At 36.2% G+C, this 18,623-nt stretch overlaps 2 long non-coding RNA genes across 2 annotated transcripts; one reads left to right on the top strand and one right to left on the bottom strand.

Annotated features, from left to right (window-relative positions):
• The first annotated feature begins 6,128 nt into the window (after positions 1 to 6,128).
• LOC111742688 lies at positions 6,129 to 9,477 on the top strand. Its single transcript, XR_002781429.1, has 3 exons — positions 6,129 to 6,737; positions 8,376 to 8,470; positions 9,145 to 9,477. It is a non-coding gene; the product is annotated as an uncharacterized LOC111742688 (long non-coding RNA).
• Positions 9,478 to 14,465: 4,988 nt separating this feature from the next.
• Positions 14,466 to 18,613, bottom strand: LOC111742689. The gene is made up of 2 exons (XR_002781430.1): positions 18,157 to 18,613; positions 14,466 to 14,607 (listed from the first exon to the last, which is right to left on the bottom strand). It is a non-coding gene; the product is annotated as an uncharacterized LOC111742689 (long non-coding RNA).
• Between the last annotated feature and the right edge of the window lie 10 nt (positions 18,614 to 18,623).

Genomic DNA, 18,623 nt, shown 5'->3' with positions numbered 1-18,623 from the left:
GCGCCCGGCAGGAGCCGCAGGCTGGGCGGCCCCTGCTCGGCCCGCCGCGCGAACCGTCTCTGTCTGCTGCTCTCTCTTCCCCGAGGACCCCCGCGAAAGCCCGGGTCCCCGCCCCGCCGTGCGCGCAAAGTTCAGGGGACAGCAGTGGTTCCCGTCCCGAGGCTGGGACTCTTCGGTGTTTCCCGCTGCTCAGCTGCTCGTGACCGCTGCCCCGGGGCCCAGGAGCCACGAAGTGACTCCCGTGTGTGCGGAGAGCAGGACCGCTGCGCCGCCAGAGGGACAGAGCCACCCCGGAGCTGCCTGGTGGGCCTGTGGCTTGGTGTAAACTGGACAGTCAAATAAGTATCCAGTAAATCTAGACAACAACTCTGCTTCATTTAGCGTTATCTGAAGTTTTCTACTTTTTCATCAACGAAGTTTCGGCCTTTGTGTTTATAGATAGGGGAGAGCGATCACAAATAGAGAAATTTCCTTTCCACATGTCTTTTTAGATCTACTAACTCTAGTTTTGTTTTGTTTTGTTTTTTCATTCCCATTAATCTCCAAGTCAGCTGAGGGCACACTTTACACCTTCGTATTGCTTTTTTATTCTTTAAATGTAGAAGTTGCGTTTTAGACACACCTATTTATTTGCCTTTTTTTTTCCAGATAAGGATACAGGAGGTGAATGGAGGACTAAAAATTACATGATTCAATGGGTGCAGAGTAAAGTGGTTAAGATTTTGAAGTACAGTGGATTTTGGGGGAGTGTTTGCCCCACAACACTACTGTAAGTTTTATCGGGTATAATTTGAAGATAGACTTAACCATTTAAAGATTCTCATGTGCATATCATGCTTCAGATTTTGAGGCAATGACCTATACTTCAGATCATATGATTCGAGAGAATTTGCTACAAATCTATGAACAAATAAACTTCCAAAGGTAATTAGAAGAACTGTGATTTATGTGTGGCTTCCCTAAATTCAGGGAACGTTTCCTTACATATTCAGATGACATTTAAAAATTTAGCCCAACAGGTAAAGGTTAGAATATTCATTTTTAATGTGAATACCACCACATTTTTAATGTGAATACCACCACGTGGCATTCTTCTTTGTAAAAAATGGATGTGAACCCAACACTTTTATTTTTCAAAATACCATAGTCTTACAGAATTTTCTAAACACTGATGTTCAGTAGCATGCGGAAATGGAAATGAAATACAGTAGATACAAATCAACACATTGCCAATGGTCCTTTACACATTTTCACTGTGATCCACAAACAGCAATCCACACAATAGTGCACAAAGAAGCTAAAGAAGTTCCTCTTTTGTAATAAAATCAAGTGATCAGTGTATCTCTTAATTAAAGCCATATTCACAGAGCTGAAAATTTTCTCAGCCAAAAGGAAGTTTTGTGTCAATAAACTCTAAGTGGAATGACATCATTCTTACATCAGGGATAAATACTTGTCTATCACCACGTTTCAACCTTTTTTCTTTTTTCTTTATTTCCTTTTGAAAAACAAACATCTGGGAACCATTACATTTCCAAGATAAATTTGTCCTCCTGCTGTGAAGAACACACACCCAATACCCACACCCATACCACTCATACACCCCCCAACACAAACACACACACACTACTGCCACCACAATATCCCACAAATATTTTAAGACAAGAAGATGAAAGAGCCACATTCAACTGATAAGAGGTTGGATATTTTGCCTTTATAATCTGAGAGCTGCAATTTAATACCTTGATTTCTCAGAATACTAGAGGAGGTAAATATATTCAGAAACTATTAAAGTGTTTTTTCACTTAAAATTCATTTTAAGGGCACACTTTAAGGTCGATCACGTTAACATATTCATCTATAGATATAGATCATATCCCTATTTTCCATTATGTTTCCAGTTTCTTTTAAGTTTATACTGTAAAAGAAAAGTTATTGAATATTCGGCTAAATGTCTAGTTGATGTTTATGCCTTCATAAATTGTCATATAAAAAAATTTTTAAATAAAGGTTTTTGTTAGACAATGGGTTCCAATATTTTATTTAGAAAGATGACTCTGTTTATGCAGATAGGGAAAATATTTTGTTCATCTCTTTTATCTATTATGTAGAGATTATGAGCACAAGCTTTGGAATTGGACAGACCCAGGTTTACGTGCTGGCTCTGCCACTTTCTGCTTTGGGAAAATTATTTCACCTCTCTGACCATTTATTTCATCAGTAATATGAGCATGATAATAGCACTTTTTTGTCCTCAGTAAAATAGAAGTATAAACAGTGCTTATCTCATGGAATTGCTATGAGGATCAAATGAACTTAGTAGAATACCTAGAACATAGTATCAGTTGACTGCTATTGTCATCATCATTATTATCTCTAACACAGTTATACAAATGCCAATATTTTATATTTCATTTGTACTAGTATAAAGAATGGTCAAATTTTAGAGTTTTGGGTTTTTTTGTAGATGTCCTAAAAGTAACAGGAAAAAAAAAAGAAACACTAAGATATAGTTATAGATATAGTCAGAATTTTAGAAAATGGACTGGCAATACTGTAAACTATTAACCAAAACATTAAAAAACAAAAACAAAAAAAACTGCCTAACCAGGTAATACAGTATTAATACAGTCCAATGAGATGAGTGTTTGGTTTGCATCCTCTTTTCAAAATGGAAAATCTTTAAAATGGTGCCTAATATGGAACCATTAGGACTTTTTACATCATATTAAAGTCCTCTGTTACTTGTAGTTCTTTTATTGCAACTTTGGAAGAGTTGAAGAGCATTATAATACAAAAAATATCACTTCCCTTAGGGAGAAAAATTGATAAAATGGCAATCACAGCACCTGAATGATCTATTCATAAATCAGCTGGTCATGGAAGTGAGGGTCAGTATTCATTAGAATATTTGTTCTGTAGCAGATAAATTGCCAAGACTAGAGAGGTAAGAATAATGCTACCAACTACATGATTACAAAAGCAAAGATGTTTTTGATTCATATTATTTGCACTGCTTTTACAGCACCTTTTCCTTCATTCTACTACAGATTCATCCACTTAAGTGGGTCAGACATTAAGAATTGTTGCTATAGTTTCCAGCTATGTTTATCCGTTGATATAACAATCACAGCATCCCACAACTTCAAAAAAAAAGAAAACCATTTTTATTGAGAAGGTACTTTAAGGCATAGTCCTAGCCATGAATCGGCTCAGAAGATAATTAACAGGAAAAGTCTGCTGTAAAAATGGGTAAGAATAGGAGAAACAGCGTGACTAATTGAATTTTCTGAACAAAACCATTTAATAAAACACAAAATAACCCAAAGTATAGTTAGAAAAACTCAGATATTCACGAGAACTGAAACTGAGAACAGTTTATACTGCCTTAGCACAGGACAGAATTAACTTGTTTCTTGGATCTAGAAAATGGTTCAGAGAGTACTCATTTTTTGTGTTGGGGTGGGACTGGCCCAAAGTTCAATATCTTTCTTAGGCCAAATTAGCCATGTTCAAATTAAAAACTGAAATGCCCAAAGTTCAAGTGTGTTTTGTAATAAAGGGAAAACTCTATTTTAAAGCAAGACTGCACTAGGGTCAAATATAAGGCTTTTCAGATCACAGGCCTTTCTCACTTTCTATATTAGACTCATGAGAAAAGTCAAAGGGAAGTGTCAGGAGATCAGAACACTTAAGCAGCTGGCATCAGCTTTTTGATAAAAAGTTGCTAGAAAGTACTTTAAATTTTGCTAAGACCATTAATTATCTGAAGTAAAACCACCATTCTTCCCTATTAAGGAAATCTCATTGTCTCCTAATCTAGTTATTATGAAGAATAAAATATAAATTGCCCCTTCTTTTTTCCTCATTTTCCTCTTTTTTTTCTGTCTCTTGTTTGGATAGTCTATTGTGTACATAAACTATGTCTGTTAATAGCTGACAATAACTTATTTACATAAGTCATGTCAGCAGTGACTGTGTTCCTCAGGGAATTCTATTAGGCCTCTGAGCTCAAACCTATGAGGTGGACTTTGAAGATAATTATTTTAGTTGCTTATCAGTAGGGAATAATAAATTTTCTTAAACACTAGTCATCTGGTGACTCAGTTATTTACTGCCAATTATGTGCAATTAATGGTTGAACCAATTTCAAACGCAAAGGCTTAATAGCCTCTGGCTTGAAGAGGTTGGTTGCTGTTGTTTCCTCAACTAAATCTCTAAGGAATCTGTGTCTGGCTCAACCAGATGTGTCAAAAACTTAAATAGATTTTAAGAGATTATAACTCTTTATATACCGGAAGACCCTTAAATTCCCTAGGTTTTTTAGAATAAACAACCTCAGTTCTTTACATTTTTCTCAGTTTTTTTTTAATGTTTTATGACTCTCATACAAATTCTTTCCAAATTCTTCCCATTTTTCTTTAGATGAGATGCCCACTATGAGACATGGAACTCTATAAAAGATCAAGTTAAGTCTTCAGTATAGTGAGAAAACTCTCGCAGCTCTTCAATTCGCACTCCTATAATGCAACTTAGAATTATTCTTATTTGAAAATGCAGCTCATCATTATTATATTTTACAATGTGAATTCTAAATGCTTGTTTGGCCTACATATATTTCTTGAATTATATTTAAGAGGTTTTTGGTTATCCTATTGCCTCTGTACCTATTTTACCAAAACGATATTTTTCCTGGGTGATTCTGAATTTTGTCATATTTGTTAAGACAAAAGACATCCAGAGTGGAGGGTGCACCTCCTCAGAGTGCTCAAGACAATCTGCTACAGTTCAGAAAGGAAATATCCCAATGTCTGTTTGTTTTCTCTAAAAAGAAAGAAATTCAGCTCTATCATTTAACATACATGTCGGCACTGGCATGTTCATAGAGCCGTGTGTCCGTCAGTCACCCACATGCTCTGTGAGCTGCCTGAGAAGGGTGGGCTTTCCACTCAAAGGGAAGCTCCCCTTCATCTGACATCAGTGTTTTGTGGTTTTATGTAGTGTAGGGATCATCTATGTGGTTAATTTTGTAAAAACAGATCCTTTCAATAGAATCTATATAATACTTTGTACTGAAATGGGGAGTAATTGTGGAACCACTTTACCTTCTATCAAAGTACTCAAGATCTTTAGGGAGTTCTGCCATCGCCAGCCACGTCACCCTGAGGATGTTATTTAACATCTCTGGGGGGCAATTTTCTCATCTGTAAAATGGAGAACATAATCATATCTACCGTGCTACGTTGTTCTGAGGGTTGAGTTAATATGTATAAATCTATCACCAAAACAAGCACTACATAAGCATTAGTTTTTATTATTACTTAAAAGAATATCTAAATATCAAAATGAATGATGCATTTTTCTCTGACCAAAATAAGAGGGATCTGAATTTCCCTACCTTTTCTATGAGTAGTACTTTCCTTTTAAGGCAAAGCTTCATCAATGAATAAAGAGTAATTCCATCTACTCTCCCCTTTAAGTGTATACATATTTTTAAAGAAATGCTTTTGAGAGAATGCTTTTGAAAAGGATGTTTGGAAATATTTCCATCAGTATGTAATTTTGTTGCAAAAAGTAGGGTGTGTGTGTGTCCTGTTAAAACTCTAATATGTGCATACTTAAAAATTTTGGAAACATAATTTTCTGTTTTTTAAAATATTTTCCAAATAATGAATTTCAGTAGGTCTTAAACTAATCTGTTAAAAAAAGTTTTAAAAAATTGCAATGCCTTTAAATTAGTTTGCAAGAATTTTTGATTGATAGCAGAGAAAATGGAAGTTTACTAGTCAAATTTCAACAAAAGCCTTTGTAGAACTAGTTGATGAGAATGAAAAAAGTAAATACCTCAACAGGTATAGCCAACAACAATGCATTTCTTCTATTTAAATCTAAATATCTTTTTGAAATATCTTTTTCAGCTATGGTAGCTATTACAATATAGTATTAGAATAAACTAAACTTAGAACCATATCTTTGAATCAGTATATCACAAAGTGTTAAACCAAGATTTTGAAAAAGTAATAAAGTACCAAGTAATAAAGCATTAAGTGAAAACAAAAAGACTCTTATACTATTAATAAAATATCATTAAGTTAAATATATTATTTCATATTTTTAATTTAGGGTTTCTATTTTACAATGTGTACAATATGTTAGTATAGGAAGTTACAGATACGTAAATTTATATGTGTGTGTGCATGCTGAAACATTTTTAAGGACGGGGTGCATATTCAAAAAGCAAGATGTTAGTTACCTTTTACCACCTCTATTCCTTGGTTCGATGTCATCTAAGTATTTAATGCCTTTTGTTCTCTTCTCTTTTCTCTTAATAAGGATTTGTTGAGTATCTAGTGTGTGTCAGATATTGTGCTAGCCTCAAAGAAGTAAAAATTAAAAATATAATCTCCACCCACAAACAGTAGTTTAAATAATTTATGAAACATATAATAAAGAACTATTCCCACAACTAAACCCCACAAAATCACCTGCTTCTCTGCTCCTTCCCCTACCTCCACTCCCAGATAATGATCTGCTGTGGATTGAGATTTGAATCTAAAACTGGTCATTTGAACACCCACTTAGCTTTCATGTAGTTTAAATAAACCATTTATTATTTCTTTTCTCTTCTAGATATCTGCAAAGTGCTTTTAATGCAATCATATGTGAACATAAATATTTCTGATTCAACATACGTTTCCTCTGCAAAGCAGCTAGTTAAAACAGAGGGAAGACTCAAGGTATAAAGATGTACTGTGCTTTCAAAGGGATTTCATATCCTTATTAGAATATGAGAAAATGAGAAAGGACAAAAACACCTTAATTTTGTTCTTATGTTATATGGATTGTTTTCACTATTGAATGTATTCCTCGGTACATTGCCTTTTTAACTATCTCACCCCTTTTGCTTTGTGCTGTGTTTCTTCAAGCCTAGTACCACATTGTTTGAAAGCTTTACAGGCATGTTATTTGATTTCAACCACATCTTTAAATTTCATTTCATTATTTGTAATTTCAACCCATGACTGTAATAAATTATTTTTAATTGCTACTTATTTACATTGGAAAACAATTATATGAAAAACAGGTAGAGAAAAATACTGCTGGAAACTAAGATCATAGAAATTAAAATTCCCTGTATGCCATCTCCCTAAATAGCAAGAAAACGTGGTGATTTGAGATATTTAAGGCAAGAAACAGGACCACGTGACTTCCTGGGGTCTCGTTTACTTTTAAACTCTGCAAATAAGCAAAGTCAAAGCTCACAGCTTTTGAAAGAACCTACATCTGTTTGACTTTTTAAAAGCAAGCAGTACTAACAGCTCAGAAATTTGGGGCATGATATGAAAATTCAAAATTAGTTATAAAAGTCTGTGATAATATAAAATTCAATTTAGAAAAACATAAGCAGCACATTAAGGCAATAAAGAGACAATATCTTCACTTAAATTTAAACTGACACACACTCCTTGGGCTATCCCTCCCACAAAAAAAAAAATGCAGTTTTCACAACAATAATCATTTCCTTAGAAAAATAAAAAGAAAAATACAATTTGAACAAATTTCAGTATAATGCAGTGATTAAGGAAATAGCTTTAGAGGAAAACAGCCCTGGGTTTGAATCTCAGTCTGCGGCTGACCAGCTCTGGACTGGACCCAGGCCTATTTCCTAACTCCCCAGCCTCAGTTTTCTCATTCGTAAAAGTTGTTCCTTCTTCATAGGGTTGTTGTGAGAATTAAGTGAGATAATCACATAGCAAGAACACGATATATGGTAAGTTTTAAAATGGTATATATATACATCATATATGTTACATATATTACATATTTACATATGTAAAGTACATACTCAATATGATAGGTAGAAAGATGGCCCCCCAAAGTCCACACCCTAGTCTTCAGAACCGAGACTATGTCACATTTAATGGTGAAGAGTTAAGGTTGTATAGACAACACAGATGGACTTGAGGGCATTAAGCAGTCAGATAAATCAGACAGAGAAAGGTAAATACCATGTGCTCTCACTTATATGTGGAATCTAAAAAAAAAAAGAAAGATCAAAACAAAAATGAACTCATAGATACAGAGAACAGATTAATGATTGCCAGGCATGAGGAGGGGGATTGGTAGGAAAGAAATGAGTAAAGAGGTCAAAGGGTACAAATTTCCAGCTACAAAATAAATAAGTAATGGGATGCCATGTTCAGCATGGTGACTAGTTAATAGTATTGTATTGTATATTTGAAACTTGCTAAAAGAGAAAAGCTTAAAATTTCTCATCACAAGAAAAAAATTTATAGCTGTGTGGTGATGGATGTTAACTAGAGTTCTTATGGTGATCATTTTGCAAACGATTTATTATTTCTTTTCTCTTCTAGATATCTGCACGGTGCTTTTAATGCAATCATATGTGAATATAAATATTTCTGATTCAACAAACATTTCCTCTGCAAAGAATTAAGACAGAGAGAAGGTTTGCAATATATACTACATCGAATCATGGGCGTACATCTCAAATTAATATAATGTCATATGTCGATTTTATCTCAATTTAAAAAATTAATCTTAAAACAGAATTACAGTTGCAGATGGAATTAAGGTTGCTAATCACCTGTCTTTAGGATAGGAACAATGTCCTGGATTTTCTGGGTGGACCCAGGTCCTTAAAAGTGAAAGAGGGAGGCAATGGAACAGAGTCAGAGAAAGACATGTGACTAAAGAAGGATGGTCAGAGAGATGTAACATTGCTGACACTAAAGGCGAAGAAGGGGGCCATGAGCCAAGGAATGTGTGTGGCATCTAGAGGCTGGAAAAGGCAGAAGAACAGATTTATTCCTAGTGCCTCCAAAAAAGAGGGCAGCCCTGCCCACATATTGATTTTAGCTCAGTGACACCCATGTCTGACTTCTAACCTATGGAGCTATAATACATCTGAGTTGTTTTAGGTCTCTAATTTGTGGTAATTTGTAATAGCAGCAGGTAGGAAACAAAGTAGATATATAGATATGTCAGGAGCCCTACAAAAGTTGTTAGTGTGTGAGCAAGTTTGGGTATATGGTGAATTGTCTTTTTTTTCCTTCCAGTTTTAGAAACCATGCTAACTTACAAACCTTTTATTTTTGTTTTCTTTCTTTCTTTAATTGCAAGAATTTGATTTACCATACCATAATATTATCTTCCAAGCAAGAAGAGTGCTATTGGTTAACAGCTTAACCCATTATGGTTCCTTGATGATAGCAGCTGACAATTATAGGAAATAAATTTTACTTAGGTACTATTTAGTTTCTTATGATTTTCTTATTTGTGTCTAGACATCTAAGAGTATCATACAAATTCGTTTTGAGTTAATGATGCCTGAGACTAACAGGAGTGGCCTTGTCATGTGCCTGAGAGGTAAGGACAGAGGTTGTCAGTGGAGGCAGGCCACACTCACTGAGAGATCCTGCCTCTTCTTGGCTTTATCAAAGCACATTATGTACCATTATTAACCACACCATTATTATCCCCATTTTACATATAAAGAAACAGAAATTCAAAGAGGTGAAATAATGCTACACAGTAGTAAATGCCACTCAGTAGTAAAATGACAGAGCTGAGTCCATTTCATTTGAAGTCCATGAGCTTTCTAGAGCAACACAGAGCCTCCAATGTCAATAGGCAGTGCTGGGTGAAAAACATCAAGGACATCAAGAAAAAACACCAAGTGTAGAAGAGTTTACAAACTTAAATGCCTAGAGTGCCTGGGAGGCACCACAGATGCTGAGTGTCAGGAAAGGTGAAAGTGAAATGATAAATGGCAACTGACAATCAGTCTTTGTGAGCGGCAAGAGGCGCATGTCCTCTCTAAGGATCAACGGACAGCTGCAGTCAGCGAATTGTGGCTATGTGAGAGCATAGGCCCAGTGTTGCCAGATCTATTAATTTTTCAATAAAACGGAGCAATATATATATTTTAATGTGAAATGGCATAATTTCAAAAGTGCTAAGAACAAATTCAGATTTTCTTAAAACACTGCAGGCCAAATAAGCCACATCTATCTGGTTAATCTGCCCCATGGGCTGCCAATTTGAGACCCTAGGGATCAATACTGACTCAGGGAGAGATCCTTAGTCATGCTAAAAGAGAAGCCGTGGATGGACTGGACTGGACTGGATTTTTACTGACCTCCTTGAGTGAAGAGGTACTCTAATCTGAGAACAAGGGAGGCTTATTCTAGGGCATTGAGGCACGTCAGAGAAGGGAGTATGGCTCAACTTTTCCACAGAATCTTCTTAAAGAGACCAATCTAATCAATAATTAAAGCATCTAAACATCTTAATCCACGTTATTTTTCCCTTTCCTCTTTGCTAATGCATAAGCGCTCTTGGGTAAATCTTCATTGATAGATATGTTTATCTACCATATTTTTATATGTGATAATTAGTAGCCAGATTACATATTTTAATAAAAACAGCTTAATTAATAACATGGATCCAATTTTGTATATATTTGAAAAGTTGACATCTCAATAGTCATGTGCCAAATAAAAACATTTCGGTCAGTGATGAATCGCATACACCATGATGGTTCCATAAGATTATAATGCAGGTGACATTCATAACTATCATCTAGTGATGTTGTTGCTATTGTAACATTACTCATGTGTGTATGGTGACACTGGAATAAACAAACTGATTGCGCTACCAGTCACGATATATACATATATACATTCATAAACATAGCACATACAACTATAGCAGTGGGCTAGACCATCTAGGTGTGTGTTAAGTGCACTCCACGATGTTCGCACAATGAAATTGCCTAACAACTCATTTCTCAGAACGTATCCTCATGTTAAGCAGCACATGACTGTATCTATAGAGTAAAAAAAAATGGCATAAAACTTTGCATATTTGTTCAAAATAGTGCAATGTCAAAAAAAAAAACTCAAATTAAAACTTACTGACACACATCTGAAGTAGAAAGCTCTGATGTGAGAAACACTGAGGGATGAGCTGACGCAGGAGAGTGCAAGTTATACAGCAGACGTCATTTTCACCATTGTGACTTTTTCTCAGCAGAGCTCTGTGGCCATGGAGGAGGCAGACAGCTGGGTTGAACCTGGGTTGGGAAGGTTGAAGACAATGACAGTGAAGCAGAGGAAGAGAGCCCAAGAGAAGGCCATGCCAATTACACCTGCTAAGGAAAGGACGTGATAATAGGCGAAGGTCAAGACCAAGGGCATGGGGTACTTGAACAGTTATAGAATGAGGTTAACAGAAACGTACTACACACACTATTAACAATATTTTACATTTTAAATTACACTGTAATCTTCAAAGCATTTGTAAAAGTAAACTTTATTTTTTAGAGCAACTTTAGGTTCACAGCCAACTGAGCAGAAAGTACAGAGAATTCCCATACACTCCTGTTTCCAAAGAGGCACCACCTTCCCCACTACTGACATCTCCCATCAAAGCAGTATGTTTGGTATAATTAATAAACCTACATCCACACATCATGATCCCCCAAAGACCATAGTTTACATTAAGGGTTCACTCTTGGTGTTGTATGTTCTATGGGTTTGGACAAGTGTATAATGACATGTATCCACCAGCACAGTAGCATGTAGAGTAGTTTCACTGGCCTAAAAATCCTCTGTGCTCCATCTATTCATCTCTCCCTTCTCTCTAACTCCTGGCAACTACTGATCTTTGTACTGTCTCCATAGTTTTGCCTTTTCCAGATCGTCACATAGTTGGAATCACACAGTATACAACCTTTAGATTGACTTATTTTACTCAGTAATATGCATTTAAGCCCCTCACCCACCTTTTTGTGGCTTAATAGCTTATTTATTTTTAGCATTGAATAATCTTCCATTGTATGGATGCACCAGAGTTTACCTATTCAACTGCTGAAAGACACCTTGGTTGCTTCCAAGTTTAGGCGGTTATGAATAAAGCTGCTCTAAACTCCATGTGCAGGTTTTTATCTTTGTGCAGGTTTTTATCTTTTTATCAATGCATTTTTATCTTTGTATTCTGAATATAGAGCAACTTTTCTAAATCAAATCCTAACAAGCCAAATATAGCACACCAAATCAAAGCATTTATCAGTATGACCCGTAGCATTTATCCTTCAAATACACAATGAAACAGCAAAAACTATGATGTTAGGAATAAAAAACTCTAAATGATTTCAACAAATGTTTTGAGGAATTAACTCTCCATTTTGTTATTTCTCCCTATTTATTTTTCTGTTCCACCTGTCTTCAACCCTTAATACAGTTAGCATGATAGTGGATCATTGGATGCTGTAGCCAGGCTGTTTGTGTTTGTTTAGTTTGAATATGGGGCTCTGACACTTATGAGATGATGACTTGAAGCAAAGTAACATCTTCGTGCCTCTTGTTCTTCATCTATAAAATAGAGGATTTTTAATAGTGCTTACCTCATGGATTAAATGTATAGCCATAAATGCTTAGAATGATACCTGGCACATAGTGTCTGCCACATAAAATGAATAATGTATATAAGGATCTCTTGTGTGAATGCTGGTCTCACAGGCCTATATACAATTTGATCAGGTTTTCCTGTTGAGTCAGATTTTCAGGTCTACAATTGGATTTTTTCCTACTTACTTGCAAACCAATGAGTTAGCCTATTACTGTTTCACAGATGCTGGAAGAACACAAGAGACAGCGTAGTTGGAGAAAAATAACTTTTTTACTCACAGCACAGCATAAAAAGCATAAACATCAGAATATTTGCATCAGTCCATCTTGCTCCAGAGTTTCACAGGGGTGACATCAAGTGGCATAGATAGATGCTACACATACAGTGGGGGAACAATGAGCTCGGGAAAAAACCACTGCCTTTCTTGCAGGCAGCAAGCTAAACTGTTCTTTGTTCTGAAGGGAAATGTTACTTCATCCCTCAAGACTGCTTGCTGCACACACGACTGTGAGAAATGGCCTGGGTAAAGAGCAGTGTGGTATAAAGCCTCTTGGATGGCCCATAACGGTTCTTGCCACCTGAGATTTACTCCTTTGGGTAATCCCCTCCAGGTGACTGTGGGCTAGATTTATTGTGTCACTTCTAACTAAGTGAATGCAGCACAAGTGACAGGATGTTGCCTCTGACACGAGATTACAAAAAAAGACTGCAGCTTCCACCTTGCACATCCTCTCACTAACTCACTCACTCTGAGGGAAGACAAGTGTCATGTTATAAGCTGCCTTATGGAGAGACCTGCCTGGCAAGGAAAGGAAGTCTTTGGCCAACAGTCAGCCAGGACATGAGGCTTTCTGACAGCCACATAAGTGAGCAAAGCAGCAGAATCTCCCTCATTCAAACCTGGAGATGACCACAGCCCTGGACAACACCTTGACTGTAGCCTAGTCACAGACCCTGAGCTAGGGTCACCCAGCTAAAATGCACTCAGATTCCTAATCCAAAGTAACTGTCAGAAAATAAACTTGTTCTAAGCCTCTATTTTGGAGTAATCTGTTATGCAATAATAGATAATTAATACCAGCAGCCAGGGCCTTGCATTGTTGGCATACCAAGCAAGGCATGCAGGGGCATAAGAGACCCATAGATAATTATCTCCCGACAACAGGTTAAAGCCATCTTCCTAGAGGAGGGCTAACATACTAGTGTCTAGTAACTAGGAAAGAGGCAGACACTGAGACTAGAAACTAAAATTTAGAAGGAAGCCCATAGCTGGAACTAGACTTACAAATCTTGGGGCTAGTTTTTGAAGAATTTTGCTTGCTTGAGAACATAGTGCAGGGTAGAAAAAAGTGGCTTGTACTTTGTGCCTGCAGTGAGAAGCACGGTAGGGAGGAATCCTTTTACAGTGTCAAATACTGAAATGCCTCCACTGCATTTAGTGAACCAAATTATAAAGTTGTATATTACTCCCTGTACTCATTTGCCTTCCATTCATCTGGAGCCCTCTGTAAACTTGTTTAAATATTTTCCCTGGTCTTATCTGGTACTCCAAGGAATTATGAGTCAAATGCTTGAGCCACAATATTAAAAGGGAAACAGTGCCCCCTAAAGGCCAGAGAGGCAATGGCTAGAGACCACTCCCTCCCAGAGCCAGCTAAAAGAGGTAGGAGAAGCTAGGATAGGCAACGGAGATGGCAAGTTTCTTTATACATGCTAAAAACAAACAAACAAACAAATAGATAAACAAACAAACAAATAAATAATCTCTTTGATTTAAAGGCTTTAAGAAGTGGTATGAAAATTGTGTAACTGTGTGGTGATGGATATTAACTAGATTTACTGTGGTGACCATTTTGCGATATACAGAAATGTCGAATCATTATGTTGTACACTTGAAATATAATGTTATATGTTAATTATATCTCAATTTTTAAAAAGCAATTCATTCTAAATAACTGAAAAAGAAAGAAAGAAATCGGTATGGAAGGATTTTTTTTCCTTAACACAATAGTGTTTTGCTTTAATGTTGATCCAGAGGATCAACATTATACATAATGGAGGGCCAGACAGTAGTGTTGTTCAGAACATGGGCTTTGGAATAGACAGGCCTTTCTTTTGTTAACGGTGTGTCCCTGGGCAAGATGATAAATCTGTCTGAGCCTATTTCTTCATCTGTAAAACAAGATAAGACCTCATTGGATTATAGTGAGAATTTAATGAGATTATATATATAATGTCCTTAGCACTTGGTAAACACTCAGTATTTGAAAGCTTCTGTTATTATTAACTATTACTACTAGTACTATGTTAATGAGATAGTCGTGTTCTATGTAACTATAACTACTTAAGATACTATTCTACATGCTCGTATCAGAATTTTCAGGTATGAAGAATTTACAGAAGACATAAATTAGAAGAAATAGAGGAAAGGGAGACTCACTAGGCAAGAAAACCCAAGAATATTTGTAAAGGTGGAAAAAACATACTCTTTAAAAACATTCTATCCAATACATACAGAGTTGTTACAAATATATAATTAACATCACCACTCTTGATTAAGTAGTGAAAGGGGATGAAAAAGCAGTTTAACAAGTATGTTATCAAAGTTTATTAGTTAAGAAATGCAAAATAAAATAACTTTAGGTCTCATATATCTTTTAAAGTTTCAAACACAAATGAAAAATAAAAAGAGTGGGTATTGGAAAAGACATCGGAAGAAGGCACTGACTGTGGAACAAAACAAACATCTGACTTTGCCTCTTACCAGCTGTGAGCACAGGTACGTTACTCTCCCGCCCTGTGCCTCAGTTTTCTTATCTGCACACAAGACAGTAACAGCATCTGACAGACTCATTGTGAGGGTTAAATGAAAAAGAGACATTTTCTCAAAGCACAATACCCGACTCTCAACAAAAGGTCTCATCGTCCTTGTCATCATTATCTTCATTGTTACTCATGTGCTGATGTTATTAGGGGAAGAATTAGAAAAAGGGCTAGTACTTCAGGAGAGTCCTCAGAACAATATTTAATAAGAGCTATGAAGTTACATATATGCCTTAATCTGTTGTAGGAAGAAATTTAAAGAGAAAAATATTACCTGATTAAAAATGTTTACGGCAATGCTAATTATGGCCTTCAAAATAATACAAATAAGTATATGCTCAACCTCACAATAATCAGGAAAATGTAAATTAAAGCAAGATGGTTTCTTTTACTTATCAGCAGTGGTACACCAACAGGGGGTGTCGGTATAAGTAGTGAGCAGGAAGGAGAGCAGGCAGTAAGGGGGTGCATCGTCTGTAGAGAATTTTAAAAATAATAACTGAACATATCATCATGCTCCAGTGATTCTAAAATATATCACTGGTAAAATATTCTTCCCTACAGGGAGGGGCAGGCTGCTCCCACTGCCCCCACCTCAGCAAGCCCCTGCCTAGCAGAACAGGAAAAATATAAAAGACTGACAGCATCTGTGTTAGTGTATGCCCATACACTGTTGGTGGAAGCATACAGTTTTTTGGGATGGCAAATTGGAAAGATTTCATCAACATCTTAAATGTGCGTTTCCTCTGACCCAGTAATTCCACTTCTTGAAATCTAGAGCACTGAAATATTCCTAAATGTACCCGAAGATATATCCACAGAAAAAGTCAGAAAAGGGGGATAATACGGGCACAACCTAAACATTATCCACTAGGGGAGTGGGTAAACAAATTATGGCACATGGCAGAATTTCCTCAAATGGTTGGGAGACTGGACTATATATATCTCTCCTCAGACCTCTTCTGACTCTTCCCATTTGAGGCCCAATTCAACCAAGACGTTACCTCTAAGCTCTAGCCCTTATCTATGGCTACTGTCTGTCTTACCTTGTCCTCTATACACTTATCTGTTATAGGGACCAAGAAAGGGCAGCTCAAGCCACAGCAGCTAGATGATTGAGGATTCAAGAATCCTGGCTCCCAACCCTCTCTTTCATCTCAAAATAACTAATATGCATCTGTCAAATGCCTCCTAGTTAGAGCCTGATCCAATGGACACACCCAGAATTACTCAAGCTACACTTTAAATTCAGTCTCATTTATTATCCCTATAAGTTAAGTAGGAAGAGTGTGTCCATTTCACATGAGAAAATTATGGCTTAGAAAAGTTAAATGGTTTCTCCAGCTTGTGAGTGGTAGAGCCAGGATTAAGCCCAGATTGTGGGAGCACAGGTTCAGTGAAGATACCGCCTTTTGTTTTGTAGAAGTGAAATAACATTACATGTCTAGTTTTCTGTAAATATGGTTTATGCTTAACTTGGAATTATACTCTTGCTTTGAATCATCAAACTAATAAATAATTCAAAATGATTAACATTAGGATGGATATTTAAAAACTTTTAGTTTAAATTGGCAATAATATTCATGCACTATAAGCTGTTGAAACAACAACCCAAAAGAACTAGTGATCTAATTCTAGTTACTGCAGGTGATAAGACTCTCTGTGCCATTGGTAACAGAAGCTAATGACAGTAAAGAAATCAAACTCAGTCCTTGCGGGAGTCAGTCACTGAGGTGAAGAAAACGTGTAGTTTGGTCACGGCTTCTGCGCATCCTTAAAAGTGGAACCGAACTTGCCTCCGGCTCAACTATTTTTAATTTTCTAATTTAAAAAGGTGAAAAAAGCTGAGGTTAGAAAACTGGAGCATTATTTTAATTGTTTTTAAAAACATTTGAGAAACTGTGCTATTTTCAGATTCTGTTAATTTAATAACATTAGAGAAATCACAGTGAGTAAGCAGGTCAAGAAACTGAGAAGTCTGAATGATAAAATTAAAACATTAAGCAGGAACACTCCTATTTAACAGCTTGCACATGCATGCCAAGTGTGGCGAATGTCTATGGTTCACTGAACTGTGTTGTATGCCAGACACTTCAAAGAACATTCCAGAGAGACGGTCTGACTTACTGGAAGTTTAAAGGCTCAAATCTCTTATTTTGTCCTGTTTTTTTTTTTTAAAGAGATTTTATTATGAAATATTTAGACATTTTACAGGAAAACTAATCCAGTGTCTACAAGTTAATGATATTATTTTTTTTAAATGAGTAAAAGAAAAAGAAAACAGGAGAAAAAAAGGAAAAAAAAAATGCCCTGGATTAAAAGAGACTTAAAGGACCTAACAATCAAATGCACTATGTGGATCTTATTTATATTCTGATGTAAACAAATCAATTATCAAATGACATTTTCGAGACATCAAGGAAATTTGGTTGTGGGATTGGAATTAGATCCTAGCAATAAATTGTTAGTTTTTTTTAATGTAGTTTTGTGGTATGTAAAAAAAATGTTCATATTTTAGAGATGGATCCTTAATACATGAAGTAACAAAAGTACATTTCTGTGATAAATTTTAAATATTTTACCAAAGGAAGAAAAAAGTGACAAGTGAAATAAATGTCAGCAAACTTAACATTCACTGAGTAATTAATTCCCAAGGTAATGGGAACTTATTGTACCTTTTCTTTTTATGGAAGTTTAAATTTTTCAAAATAAAGTTTTTATAAAATACCCATAAAATTTAATTGAGGGTGCAGTTATGGTTATAACTCTAGATCTTCTAGACCCGTGAAGAGTCTGTGACGGTCATCACAAACTACATAAACAATTCTTTACAGACAAAGTTAGTGTTTTATTTGCCATTACGGTTTTAATAAACTCTTTGACAAGAAGGAAACATACTCTGAGGTCATCAGAAATCTCTATTTGCCAAAGCTGTTCTGAATGGCACCTCTTCTCTGCTTCCACTCTTGATCTTCTCTAGTCCTTCTCCACCTAATAGATAGAATTATATTTAAAATCATAATTCTGGTCATCTCATTCTCTGCTTAAAAACTCTCAGTAGATTCCAATCCCTGAAATAAAATCAAAAGCTCTATCATGGCTCATACAGTCTTCTGTGAGGTAGCTCCTGTATCTCTCCCACCTCCTCTTGCCCACTCACTATGCTCCCACCTCGCTGGCTTCTTTCAGCCCTTCAGCGGCTAAGGTCTGTCCTGGTCCATGACCTTCCCTGAGCCGCTCACTCTTCTTGGAACATCCTCCTCAACACTTGCTACAATACACTCCTCCACCCATTGTTTTCTCCCTTACCAAAATAGTTCTTTTCTCGTCTAGCGATTTTCACAATTTATTTGGATTCATTTGAT

Source organism: Pteropus vampyrus, unplaced genomic scaffold, assembly GCF_000151845.1.
Source record: "Pteropus vampyrus isolate Shadow unplaced genomic scaffold, Pvam_2.0 Scaffold99, whole genome shotgun sequence".
Lineage (NCBI taxonomy): Eukaryota > Metazoa > Chordata > Mammalia > Chiroptera > Pteropodidae > Pteropus > Pteropus vampyrus.
Note: the sequence above shows the minus strand (reverse complement) of the source record. Positions and strands in the feature narration are given on the sequence as shown.